Raw genomic sequence first — 15,479 nt, forward strand, 5'->3', positions numbered from 1 at the left:
AATGTTTTAAAGTATATATATATATATATATATATATATGTATATGTATATGTATATGTATGTATATGTATATGTATATGTATATATATAAATTTTTAGAACTATTATATAGTCACATTTTTACCTTCCCTTTCTTCTATCCAAACTGTCCCATATACCCCTCCCCAATCTTTTTCAGATTCATTACCTCTTCATCATTGTTATTATATATATATATATATATATGGATAGATAGATAGATAGATAGATAGATAGATAGATAGATAGACAGATGTTTCTAAACATACCCTAATAAGTCCATACCATGTTACATTTATATATGTTTTCAGACCTCAGGGTTTGGAACAGTACTTCCAATTTGCTCTTCCATGGGGACAATCTCTCCCACTCTCAGTTTCACTCAGTTGCCTATAGTGTTTGTATGAGCTTTTCCCCATCCACGTTGGCATCTTCTTCTTCTTCTTCTTCTTCTTCTTCTCCTTCTCTTTCTCCTCCTCCCCCTCCTCCTCCTCCTTCTTTTCTCCTCCTCCTTGTCCTCCTCCTCAATCTCCTCCTGCCCCTGCTCCTTGTTCTTGTGCAGTTCATGTTTGTACAGTCAAGTTGATGAGACTTCGTGGGTATAATGTTACTGATATACTACTAGGAGACACAATCTCACAGCAAACTCCCTGATCTTCTGACTCTTAAAAATCTTTCTTCCCTCTTCCCTCTTCTGAAATTTTCCCTGACACTTAGGTGCAGTATTGTTTTGTATATGTATACATTGGGATTGGCTCCATAACTGCATTTTTTTGTGATTTTTAAAAACTTACTTTCCATCCAAATCTCAGCTCCCCTCTCTCCTTTCTTCCCAGTTCTATCCTTATCAATCCCACCCCTGACTGAGCCCACCCTTTCTCCTCAGTGAATGCAAGTCTCGCACCCTAGTTACCACCCCACACTGGGGAATCTATTCCCAGGAGGTCTAGGAACATCCTCTCCACTGAGATCCAGGCAGTCCATGTAGGAGGGAAGAGGATCCAATGGTAAGGATCTGAGATCCAGACTGTCCTTTTCCAGTTGGTAGGGCAACCGCATGGAGACCAAGCTGCATTTGATACAGGTACGTAGGAGCAATTTTTATTGGTTATAATTTTCTGTGGTTATCTCCATCTGTTGCAAAATAAAGCTAGTTGACAAGAGGGAAACCATACCTAGTACTGGAAACTTGTTCAGTGGTAGTGGAGACACTGAGTTGTTATTGGAGTGGTTAGTGAATGTATATTAGAGAAGACTCTATAAACACTAATTTAATAGGTCAGCATCAAAACAGCAGTCTATCAACATTTTCTTATAAGCACAAGTAAATGTACTTATCACACATCATCAATAAAACTTCTATTTGCAACAGAAGAAGTCCTTTACCCTTCATTCTTTTTAAATTACACACCTAGCATGGAATCCTAAATATGAAAATAGTGAGAGAAAAGTCTCTCATTCTCTTAGCTTCATGGGTCATCACACTGAGAATTAAAAGGCTTTTCACTTAGTATCAATCCCTTACACCAGTGTATCTAGGATCTGAATGTATATATATCAGAGTAAGTTAAATAATTGTTCAAGGCTAGACCAAGATTGTCAGAGACAAACAAAGGAAAAGATGGTGTATTCTGATGTGTAGATATCCCAGGTTCCCCAGAGAGATCTGCATTTTTAATTAATAACTTCATTTTGATGAGAACTCCAGCTTGAATAAGATGCAGCTAATACAAAAGGCAGTAGAAACTGCATTTGCCAACTATTTTGGATTCTGTAAAGTATATAAGGAACATAGTAAGTACAGAACGAATTTATGAGTGATGTTGAGAGTTTCAACAAGCAACTTTGCTGCTGCTTTTCTCTGAATTGTCTATCCCAATGCTGCTGGATAGCGTGTTGCTTTGCCTGCTGGAAGTCCCTCATAGTCAAGATTCAGAAGGAGCATGTTTTCTCCCATCTTAGACTTTATGAATTTTCTTGCAATTGTCCCTCAGGCCTGCTATTTCTAAGTACTAGGACTTCATAATGTACAGATTTTCTTGCAGATCTGAATATATTTAAGAAAGGTGATATATGGAATACTCTACAAGGAATGGACATATTGGTCAAGATGTCTGTGTTGTAACTATCTGAACAAGTACATTCTAGAATAATTTTTAAACTTTATGTAATTTTTTTCTCTTAATCATGGGCAACCTGGATTATTGATGGCATGCTGAGTGTCTCTGGATATGGAAAATCATAAATGATGCACTGTTTTAAAGATAATGACTTTTCTTTTATTGTTATTTGTATGTGGCACATCACTCTTCTTTTTCACACAGTAACTGTTAGCCAATTTTATCTCAGAGTGGCAAGTATCAGCCATTCTCTCAGTGTTATTACCTATCACTCTTGTTTAGAAATCAAATTTATCATGGGCAGATGTCTGCATGAGTCTTCACAAAAATTTAAATCTAAGCTTATCTCTATTGTTTTCAAATAGATAGTTCAAGAGGGGGTATAGTACTACAGCTCTCAATTACCGCGAGACAGCAATAGCCATATTTTATGAGGCAACAGCAATGATCACTATTGTAACTTATGAAGTTACATAGATATCTCAGCATTTAAGAGCACTTGAAGCTCTGGCAAAACTTGGTGTTTCAATTCCCATCGCCTATCTCAGATGGTTTATAACCCCTTGTATCTCTAGTTCCAGAAAACCAATCCCCTCTTCAAGCTTCTGAAGGTATTCATTATTCATACATACATACAGGTAGCACAATGCACATATAATATGAAATACAAACAAAAACATCTAATTCATTTCCAAATCGATGATAAGGCATATCTAAGGAACTAAAAGGCTGCACTGAATGATGTGATTGGACGGCAAAGGTAGTTAATAGGACTTCTTGATGGAAAAAATGATCAGCATAGTAATAAAATCCTTACTTGAAACAAGTGATTTCTTTAGACATTGTAAAAAATAAAATTAGACTTCCAGTAAATAAGTCTGTCCCATACCAGAAGAAAAATAAGACCATGAAGGTCACTAAAGTTCAAATTAAATGTTATTGCATATGCTTGAGTATTTTCTGTAGGTATTATGCATGCACATGTATATGCATGTATGTATGTATGTATGTGTGTATGTAAGTATGTATAAATTTAAAGTGTTAAAAGTCAAGGTTCACTGTGGATCAATAGCTTTTCAATATTTTGTAGCAGTATATTAATTGAGTAATGCTAAAACCTAAATCACATGTAAATTAATATCTATAGTGTTCTATTAGTACATGTTAATTTTGAATGTGGATTCTGATTTCCTTTCACCTTGACAGTATTCATTTGATAGGTCATTAACATGACTATGGAGATAATAAATGCTTCCCCCACTTTTACCCCTGCAAGAATACCCCTTTTCAACTGTCTAATCTTTGGATACAACCTCTTGAGGAAAAGGCAGATCCAGTACACATCTTCACTCTCCTCATTATGAATGAAATAAACATACAATTCTAATTTAACTTCACTTTCAAAGGCACACAAGATTGTCTCTCAACATGTCTTGCCTATTAAAAAAAATTTTATGATGGTAAATAAACCCTGGAAAATTCCTCCTCAGACTTTACCACCCGAAAATGCAGCTGTTGGCCGCCACTACCACGGCCTCACAGCTCTAAACTCACGTGCAAACCTCATCAAGGGCAGACATTTCTAATTGATTCCAGAAGGATTTCTTTTGCTTAGATCAGGGGGCAGAGGAAGAATAATGAGCAGCTTTTCGGAGGGAATTGGGGGTTAGACTGTTGAGAGGAGAGGGGTGGGGGCTTTTAAAATCTTGGGCTTGGCCGAAATGCTTCGCAATTTTACGGTCCATTGGCCAGAGCATCTGGAACGAGGCATTCTAGCCTTGTGGTTAATGATGGTGCAAGTAGTTTACAGATCACGGAGAGCCCAATCTAGCCCTTGCCGGGTCCTTGTAGAAACCAAGGGGATGCTCTCCTAAATATCCTGTGCCCTCTCCTTCTGGGAAGATTCCCTTCCAGTTTCAGACTTGAAATGTGACACCCTATCCAGCATGAATCCTCACCTATCTTACTCATTGTACGAGTCAAAATAAAAAAGGAAAACCGCACATTAGAGCAGGTATGTGTTTAATTTCATGTGTGTTGACAAGGTTTTCTATCACAAGCTTGTGTTTGCTTTTATTTAAGGCCTCCTTGATAATGTATGGAGAATGTCGGATGCTCAGGTCATAAATCACAGCACAGAGCCAGGCACATTCCGGAGAGGAGTTACAATGTGCGGCTCTTTGTTATTTCAAATCAGGGACAGGTGATTACGTGGGAAAAGGTGTGTGGAAGGGCATTGCTATTTCAATGCCAAGAAGAAAACCAGGAGTGATATGGAAATAATTTCTTTGGAGAAAATGTTTACTTTAAGCTGAGTTAAGAATTCACCTTGCTGTCACTGACACACTATACCCACAAAGGATTCTGGTAGTAGCAACGCCAGGAAAAAAAATGCAGAGATGTTAAGCCAGAAGGCTGGAAAGCACAAAGCTGGTCATGCCTCTCCATTTTTATCCAAACAATATAATTAATAAGGATTGTATCCATTTGAAAACCTACTCAAAATTCCAAGGTTTGTGATGTTAAACTAAATTCAACATGTTTGCCCTTGGCAGAGGATCATTTCCTATTTTCAAACAAAAGTAAAACAGAATGAAAGAAAAAAATAAAACAAAAATAAAAATGAGACAATCAAATACTAAACTAAAATAAAAATAAATACACTTAAGCTGATTTTAAAATATAAAGCATTATGTTCTTGGATACAAAAGTTCATTCTAACATCTGTAATCTGATGCTCACAGTATTTTTTTGTTAATCAAAAATAGTAGATCTGTGTTGCATAAAACAATGTAAAAAATTCTGTGAACTAAAATCTATTTCCGACTGAAGGGCGGGAAGCAACTTCTCTTGATAGATTCTAATGCTAATACTTTTCAATAAAGGTTATAGGAAAAGAGGCAGGGTAGGTAAAAAAATATACATTAACCCCTTTGGTGTTGTTTTTTTTTTTTTTCTGAATTATGTTCATTCTCAATATTGAAGCCAAGATACTAGAGCTTACTATGTAGGAAAGGGCAGCTGCAAACTAATCGTCATCTTCCCCCCTCTGCTTTCCAAATGCTGGACACACAGACATCTGGCTGTGTCTTTTCATTTATAGCTGTCTTAATAAGCTTATGCAGAGAAGGCGATCATACATGACTATCTCCTTGCGTGTGACATCAATGCTGGGAAATACCACACAATGTCCAGTACACTCATGGGGACATTTACAGGTTACCCTGTCAAAGGTAGTATATTTCTCCTTTTTTCAAGCAGAGAAACCCAATAATTCAGTGCAACTGTATTATTATAATTACCTGGTGATTCCCTATGAATGGAAAGAAATTGTTATTACTAACATATAAATGAGACAATGTTTATATATATAAATTGCATCTGGTGAATTTTTCTCATCTCCATCTTGATTTACTCTGTAAATACATGAAGGTGCATATGGCAGTCAGAGGTAGATGTTACCTCTTCCTCATAGGATTTCTACTTTAATTTTTGAGATAGTCAACAAATATAGAATCCTGGTTTGGTTGGATTTGTTGACAAGTGAGTTTAGGTACCCTTCTGCTTCTGTGTCTAACGCCATGGGTTACTAATATGTGTTAGACTGCCTAGCTTTCAATATGGGTGATGAGATCAGAACCCAGGTACTCCTTTTCACAGACTGTCAACCATTGAGCCAGTTTATCCTGCTCAAGGAAGATACCTTTAACAAATCCAGATATTTTCATATTATGTTCATAAAGAGAACTTCTGAAAACCAAGAGAAGACAACCAAACACAAGAGGTTTGAAAAGACATGAAAGTAAAACAAACATAGCTCAAGGAAGGAAATACAACAAATAGCAAACATGCGATAGTGATCTCTGTACCAAGCAAAAACTGTGATTATGAATAAAATACTTACTTTCATTTAAGAATAAAATTACTTTATTTAAGAATAAAATACTTAAAACATTTGATACTGTTGATGAAAAGTGAGTAAGAAATCTGAAAATTAAAATTTAGGTGGGAAAACTTATGCTTTAGTAATGAATTTTACAAATGCTTTAGAAAGTGATTTGACCTTAACTCAAAATAATTTAAACACATATTTTATAAAGTCTAGAAATTTAATACCTAGCCATGTAATCCAGGGAAACTCCATGTATATGCACAATCATAAGGAAATTTAATACATTAATTTTCACTGTAGTACTGAGCCAGAAAAATCTAGAAAATGCCACTGGTATATGAATATATCTTGATATAGAAACATGTGAAGGCATTTTTAATAATAAAAATAAGAAAATTGCATGTAAATGAAAAAGAATAAAACATTTTAATAAATTATTTTCAATTAAATATATATGATAAAAAGCATAAGTGATGAGATAACATATTATTGTTATCACATTTTTAAAATAATAAGGACTTTGAGATAGCCTAGGTCTCACTAGGTACAGGTGCTCGAAGATCTCATGTACAAGAAAAAGGCTAACTTCATCAGGTTGTTCTCCAAACTTCATATGGCCATATGATGCTACTAATAATTAACTGATCTTTTAACATTATAATGTTTTCTGGACAGCATAAAGTATTTTATTTTTGAAAATAATCTAAAATTTCCAAAAGGCTATAAATGACTAAAACTGTAAATATCCATAAAATAAAACTTCAACTAAATTTAATGTAATTGCTATTTATATGTGCAGAGTTTGTAGTCTATAAAAGTACCTAACGTCTGAATAATACCAAAATAAAGATGATAAAACTGTATTTGCTATGAATATAATAAAATTTGTAAGTTTGGTCGAATGTGTGATTTAGTTTCAGGTGAAAATAAAATTGTGTATTGAAAACCATAGTGTATACACCAATGAGAGTAAGACACACCCCTGTCCTTACATGTGTAATGAACACTTGTAAAGTTGAAATGATATAGCTGGCAGTAAAACATATTTGTCTAACTTCAGCAACTACAGCTACATCCTAATTGTCACTGTGATATGTATCCAGCCATGTGACAAGCAGAATTCTTTATGCTCACACTTTCATGTGTGCACTTCTGCAATCAATTCCAAGGCCCTTATAAACAACAGAAATGGACATTTCTCCACCTGGAGAAACATGTCTCTTTGCAGATTTATTTGATGACCAAATGTCATAATAGAGTAAAATTTTGGGGGTCACTTATGTACATTATTGTACATCTGCAAATAGTGAAACTAGACACTAACGAATCAAATAAGGCAATTAAATAATTGTGGGTGCAAATCTAAACAGAGAGTTCTCAGCAGAAGAATCTCTAATGACTGAGGAACACTTTAAGAAATGTTGAACATCATTGGATATCAGTAAAATGCAAATCAAAATGACCCTGAGTCATCTCATTAAGACTCGTCATCTTATACCAATCAGGATGGCTAAGATGAAAAACTCAAGTGATACTTCATGCTGTCAAGGTTGTGGAGCAAGGGGGATACTCCTTCATTGCTGTTTGGAATACAAACTTGTACAACCACTTTAGAAATCAATTTGGTAGTTTCTCAGAAAATTGGAAATAGTTTTACCTCAAGACACAGGTATACCACTCCTGGGCATATAAAAGATGCACAATAGGGACATTTGCTCAACTATGTTCATAGAAGCTTCATAATAGCCAAAGCCTGCAAACAACCAAGATGTTCATCAACTGAAGAATGGATGTGTACATCTACACATATAATACTATTCAGTTATTACAAAGACATCTTGGATTCTGTGGGTAACTGGACAGAACTTGAAAATATCATCCCGAATAAGGTAACCCAGAAAGATAAATATGGTATGTACTCACTTATAAGTGGTTATTAGTCATACAATGCAAGAAAACTAGACAAAAATCTACAGACCCAAAGAAACTGTGTAATAAGAAGTCCACAAGAGAAACTGCACAAATCTCACCCAGAAGGAAAATATGGTTATCTGATGCAGATGAAGAGAGGAAATTGGGTAGGAGAGGAGTTGAGGAGGGGAACAGAGTTGACGATCAGGTGTGGGGAATGGAGGGCAAGAGAGGGATGGAAATCTATGGGGGGCTTCTCTGGGACTAGCTGGAGGTCTGGGACAGAGGAGAATTTATGGAGTCTATGAAGGAGAAGGTACCTGTAGTCAGGCAGGACTTCCAGAAGAGGGAGGCGGACATCAATATTGCCACAAAATCTTCAAGCAAAATTTGGCTTGTAAGACATGCAAGAATAAAGATGGAGAAGAGACTGCGGGAACAGCCAATGACTGCTCCACTTGAGATCCATCCTGTGTGTAAGAGCCAGCTCCGGACACTATTAATGACAGTCTACTATGTTTGCAGACAGGAACCTAGCAAAACTGTCTCCTCGGAGGCTTCATCCAGCACTGGATAGAGGCAGATGCACAGACCCACAGCCAAACATTAGGGTGAAGAGTAGGAGATAGAATTGAGCAAGCCAAAGTGGTCAAGGACACCACAAGGAGATCTACATGGTCAACTAACCTTGGCCAATGGGGGCTCACAGAGATTGACTGGGCCATGAACCAAGGAGCACATAAAGGCTGAACATAGCCCCCCCTGCATATTTGTAGGAAATGTGTAGATTAGTTTTCATGTAACCAATTCCCCTAACAATTGGAGCAGGGGTTGTTACAGTCTCTGTTCACTGCAATTGGATCCTCTTCCCCTGCGTGGACTGCCTACTTGGGCCACAATGAAAGAGGATGTGCCTAGTCCTATTGTGAATAGATATTCCAGAGGGAGATGGCATCCAAGAGGAGCTCTCATTTCTCTGAAGAAAAGAGAATGGTGTAAATGGGAGTAGGAACTCATAAGGATAGAACTGAGAAGGGGGAAGGAGGGAGCTGTGATCAGGATGTAAAGTGAATAAAAATAAATTATTTAAATCTTTTTTTATAAAAGAGTGAATTCTGCAGAAACCCTGCTTCATGGAATGTAGCAGGTTCAGCTCTCATATGACTGGCCTTGCAAACTGGATAGTGAGGAGCCATGCAGAAGTAATAGTAACATCCCTCTGAGCTTCTGATGTGTCGTTTCATTTCAGCTGACCGTCGAAGGTTAATGCAGTCTAGGGGGAAGCTCAGTGGGAGCAGTGGAGTGATGTAAGTCTATGAGGAAACCAATTCTTTATTTGAGACCATTATGTTTTAGGATAGTGTGTTACATGGAAACAAGAACAGCAAGAAGTGTTCAATTTTACTGTATTAAAAAATGTAGGGGCTGGAGTGATGGCTCAGTGGTTAAGAGCACCGACTGCTCTTCCAGAGGTCCTGAGTTCAATTCCCAGCAACCACATGGTGGATCATAACCATCTGTAATGGGTCTGGTGCCCTCTTCTAGCGTGTCTGAAGAGAGCAATGGTGATGTGCTCATATGTATAAAATAAATAAATAAATATTTTAAAAAATAATATAAAAGGGACTGAAGAGATGGCTGAGCGGTTAAGAGCACTGACTGTTCTTCCAGAGGTCCTGAGTTCAATTCCCAGCAACCATATGGTGGCTCACAACCATGTGCACAGCTACAGTGTACTCATGTATATAAATAAATAAACAAATATTTTTGGTATATATATAATAAATAAATAAATCTTTATGTATATATACATAAAATAAATAAATAAATCTTTAAAAAATTCTAGAGAATTTTAGAAGAAATGAAGAAATATTTATTGAAACATGACAGTGCTAACTTCTGAGCTTTCTGTTAGTGTATATTTTTCTCAAGTACATGGGTAACAGAGGCCATGTCAGGATGTGGTCCTTTCAATGTAAAATCAATACATATTTAATTCATTCTTCTATTTAGTTTAAAAATTGTACCAATATGCTTTGCTCAGTTTTGTTGGATGTCATCTAATGGCAAATGCTATCCATACAAATTTAATATTTATTGAGTAAATGAATTTTGAACTGTTCTGTTCCTGCTGCTGTGGGTATTGTTTGTGAATTGTACCTTGTTTGTCATTGACATCACAGATAATATCTACATGTCAGTGAATGCATACCACATTTGTGTTCCTGGATTACCTTACTTAGGATTTTTTTTGTTGTTCTTGTTGCATCCATTTTTCTAAAACATCTCATGGTGCCATTTCTAATGAACAAAAGAAGAGTGCGAACTTGGGTGGGTGGCAAAGTGGGGATTATCTGGGAGAATCTCGGGGGAAAACATAATTAGAATATAATATATGAAATAAGTCTACTTTCAATATTTCAAAATATCTTCTGTTTAAAACAGAAGATATTGTAACAACTATAGTAGATACAGAGTCAGTCATATATTCTAAAGCAGAGAGATGCCCAAAACATAAATATATTTGTGTTTTTTCATCTCATTAGGAAAGGGAAATAGAATAGTTAGTTATGAATGGATGATACGAGTCTAGAATGAGAGAATCATTAGGGGGGAGGAGAGAGAAGATTTGGGGACAGAATACTGGGGGCAGTTAACTAAAACTGAGTAGCATTTAAGGGATAGTATGAAAGCCTGTTACAGTAGAAACTTCTTAATATAACATATATGAAAGTGTTCTAAGTAGAATTACCAAGCAATGGGGCCTCTGTCTGGCCATCTATTGTCAATGGGTGATTTCTAATTATTTTGCTGTCCGTAGGGGATCTCACAGGTAATCCCCAAACAACCCAAGCTATTGCCAAGACTATAGGTTGCTTTCCACAAACTGACAGCATTACCACATTTCTAAATACATACACAAGCCACTGAAGAAGGAGAAATTGAACTAGTAACTATGACTATATAGAACCTTCACCTCTACCTTTCAATGTCTATTGGTACAGTACTATACCATACATACTCTCAAAAGAGAAATGTAAAAACCAAGATAGCCACAAATCTTTTATCTACAATGGTGTACTGTCTGCAAGATATGCCAGGGAAGTGGCATCACAAACCTTGCAAAAATAACCAACCAATAACTTATTTGACTTAAGGCCCACTCCAGAAGATGGAACCCATACTTGACAGTGCTTGGGTGACCACAAACATGAGAATAGATAGCTGAGGTATCTAGGTTAAAAGCACTCACTAATAAGTGGTTATTAACCTAGAAAACTGGAATACCCAAAACATAATCCACACATCAAAAGAGATACAAGAAGAAAGCAGGAGTGGTCCCTGGTTCTGGAAAGACTCAGTGAAACAGTATTTGGCAAAACCAGAACGGGGAACTGGGAAGGGGTGGGAGGGAGGACAGGGGAAGAGAAGGGGGCTTACGGGACTTTCGGGGAGTGGGGGGGGGCTAGAAAAGGGGAAATCATTTGAAATGTAAATAAATTATATCGAATAAAAAAAAGCAAATAATACTGGACTAAAACTGTGTAGTGATAAAATGACTCCTAATGATATCCTGCTATATTCATATTTCAGTGTCTTGCTCAGCTATCATCAAAGAATCTTTTTCCTAAAGGAAATGGGAAGAAATATAGACTTGTAATCAGATAGTATGAAATATTTAGAGACCTTGGGACCCTTAGCCTTAAATCGGATGTCTCCATTAAATACATCCCCTTAGAGTTCAGGGAACCCCATAGAAAAGTTGTTAGAATGAGTGTAAGAGCCAGAAGGAATCAAGAATATGAAAAAAACCAAGGCCCTCTGAATCAATATGAACATAGCAATATGATGCCCCAGAGCAGAGGCAAGCTGCATGGACCTACATGGGTCCTCTGTGTTTATATTATGTTTTCTAGTTTAGTGTTGGAAATCTTAAGTGTGCAAAACAAGTGAGTCTCTGATTCTTTTACCTTTTCTTGGGTTATTTTCTTCTATTGTTTTATCATACCCAATTTCATTGTGACAGCTTTTGCTTTATTTTATTATATTTTATTTTGTTCTATTAAAATGAATGAATGAATACCTAACCACTTGAGTAAATGTTAACAACTACCCTATCACTTAAAAGTTAAGGGAGGTGGAAAATCAGTTTCTCCAATAAGTGACACTGGGTATATCAACCACTTCAGGACAGGCTTCTTGTTCAGGAGTAGTTGACTAATACATACCAGCTTTATCTATCTATCCATCTATAGCCATCTATTCATCTATCCATCTATCCATCTATCCATCTATCCATCCATCCATCTATCTATCTATCTATCTATCTATCTATCTATCTATCTATCTATCTATCTATCTACCTACCAACCTACCTACCTACCTACCTATCTATATACTTTTCCTTGGTTAAAGATTGGTGTTTTGTTTGTTTCTGTGTGGTTTTATTTTTATTGTCTTGGTTTAGTAGAGTTTGTTGGTATATTGGTTTTTTGTTTGTTTTTTGATGAGGAACTTAAGGTTAGTCAGAAAAAGGGAAAGTAGATTCCCAATGAATATTTATCCATGACACAAACATGACCATATCAAGCTCTCTCAACACCTCAGACTCATAGAAAGGACAAGGTCTTCCCTGGGTTAGACCCAGAGGGATGGTAAAGCACAAATTTTACAAACCACTTACCTATTTCTAGAACCAGTGTTTGCATAATGTTTTGATCATTCCTTCCTCATTCAAATGACTACAACCTAAAGCATGTCTCCTATAAAGACTCCCTATCAATATTAGCTAGCCCATTTCTTCCTCATTCCATGCATATTATAAACCCAGCTTCTCTGTTAGCATTAGATAATAAGTGTGCCACGTTCCTGGGCTTCTGGTGAATGCCCACCAGAGAACATGTGAGACCTTACCTCAGCTTTCTTGTCTGTCTGTTCTATTATGATGCCTTCATTGCCCAATTCAGGTTCAAAGCTGTGCATCTCATGGCACAAGATTTTGATATTTAGACTTTATGCTTTACTGCTGAAATTCCTATCATTTAAAAATACAAAATATGCTCTTACGGCTCAATAACTTAAGAGGTACTAAGGAAAATTATTTAATAAAAAGTATTGGTTTCTCCTTTCTAACCACAAAATTCACCTTACTTTTGCACACTAAACTATGTGTTATGCTCTCCTTTATTTTCTGAAGCATATTAAAAACACTCAATAAAGCACCTTAACTCACTTATTTGAAATCTACTGCCTGCATTTATAGCTCTTCACCCATTATAGCATTGTACATTTCACATATATTGTTTAGAATTTTGAGACATATATATATATATTTATTCTAACAGATTCTCTATTTTTATATTTTATATGTAGATTTTGTTTTATAAACAAGACACAATTGTTTAATACTCACCTGTGAGTGTTATTAGATGATTCTTACTGTTGCATCATTACAGGCAATGATACAAGGAGTTCTATTGCATATACATCAACCCATGCATGTCAGCATATCATTCTTATGCATAAATTCATACAAGTGAAATACTTGGTTAAAAGTATTTATGTCTTTACAATGACAAACTTATTCCAAAATTTTATCAAATTTATAATCATTACAATGTATATCTTTGCATCAGTTTATGTAGTAATCTGTAGTGACAACTTTGGAGTTTTGATTTCCTTAAAAACATATTAACATTATAACAAATAAATTATCATTTTAATTCCAGTTGTGCAATATGGGCCTGCTTCAGTTCCACGGCTGACGATTATTTGCCTAGTGCTCTAGCAGAAGCATGGTTTTGCCACTGCAGGTAGTTTCTGCAGATGTGTGATATTTGGAATTCTGGAAAGTTGTCAGAGGGTATATAAATGCCAGAGCTGGATAGGTGGGTTGTTGGTTGTTGTTGTTTACTGTTGGTCATGGTTTGTTAAGTAGCTGTGCACAAAGAAGGAGGAGGATGAGGAGGAGGAGGAGGAGAAGGAGGAGGTGGTTGAGGAGGAGGAGGAGAAGGAGGAAATTAGATATCCTGACAGTGAAGATCAAACTTGTCCCAAGAAACTGGATACTCTTAATCAGCAGGAAGTAATGTAATGATGTCTCCATCTTTTCAACTGCTGAATTTATTTAAGGAACTCTTTCCTTACCTCTCTGTCTTTTTTCTTTCTTTCTCATATCCAGTGTTAGGAGATTGAAAGGGTAAAAGAACAGGAGTAGAGAAGGATGAAAGTAAGGACCCACAAGATAGCAAATTTTAGTTGTCAACCTGACAGACTGGAAAAAAGGAGACTTAATTAAAGAAATGCCAACATGCTTGAGAAGTACTCTATTAACTAATGTAGAAGGTGTGGGTGATAAGATCCCTAGACAGGTGGACCTGAGCTATAAAAGAGAGATAGCCCTGGGATGCAAGGCAGGAATAATTATCTCTCCAAAGTTTCTGGTTTCTGTTTCAGTACTGTCTCCAGCTCCTGCCCTGACTTCCCACAATGATGAACAGTAACCTGGAAACAAAAAAATGAAGTGAACTCTCTTCCACTCTGTGTTAGGTCATTGTTTTATCACAGTAACAGAAAACAACCTAAAGCACTTTATCCTTTGCTAACTGGGGAAGGTTAGGATTCATGCTTCCATTTAAGTAAACCAACATGTTGGTTTGTCCCAGATTGTTCAGGAATCAAGCTTAACATTTTTAAAAAGTTTTCATATATAATTATATATAATATATATAATTTTTTCATATATAATTATAAAGGATTTTAAATCCAGCAATATGGCTGCTCTGGCAAGCGAATGTGTCCAAAGACCTCCAAGACCTGTGTGATCCAGCTAGAGTGAAGACACACTACACACCTTTTATTCCTTCAGTTGGAATACAAACATGTCCTTAGTACACACCTTTAATCCCAGGCAATATAGGTAAGTAAGGTTGTTTGTAGAAGGAAGGAGCTATGTTTGAAAATGACATCTATTTAAGGGTCAGATAAAGTGATAAATCATAGAAAGATTTCATGGAATACATCAGGGAAAACATATGTCCAATTCTCATGAGAACACAGAAGAAAGAGATGCTACTTAAAAGAGTAGTGGGGGGAGGGATAGGGAGAAGACAGTTTTACAGGGATGATTTTACAGAGACAGGTTGTAGGTGAAGACAGAAAGAACCAGAGAATGAGAAGGAGTCAGAAGATTACAATGAATTCAAGAGTTAGAGACCAAGAAGAGCAATTCAGTGAGATGCTGAGAGATGTCAGTTTGAATCAGTCAGCATGGAGAGGAGTTTGAGCCAGATCAAAGGAGTTGAACCAGCCACTCATAGTTCAGAAAGAGCTACATAGGGTAAGTTTATTCAGTGGTAACCCTATGAAATAACAGTTACATCTGATGAATAAAAGTTACTTTTACATATGATTACTTCTGTTATAGGCAATTTAAAATTACCAAACACTTGATTTTGTTTCCAAAGCTTTCTTTAATAGAATTAGATGCCAGTATCCTTGTAGAGCCACTTTTACTACTAAATTCTTGAGAACCTACA

The 15,479-nt window shown here is 36.3% G+C and overlaps 1 protein-coding gene across 1 annotated transcript in view; it reads right to left on the reverse strand.

Annotated features, from left to right (window-relative positions):
* Agmo (alkylglycerol monooxygenase) overlaps nucleotides 1–15,479 on the reverse strand; it is a 401,155-nt gene that overhangs the window by 184,525 nt on the left and 201,151 nt on the right. The window lies entirely within an intron of this gene.

Source organism: Apodemus sylvaticus, chromosome 6 (assembly GCF_947179515.1).
Source record: "Apodemus sylvaticus chromosome 6, mApoSyl1.1, whole genome shotgun sequence".
NCBI classification, from domain to species: Eukaryota; Metazoa; Chordata; class Mammalia; order Rodentia; family Muridae; genus Apodemus; species Apodemus sylvaticus.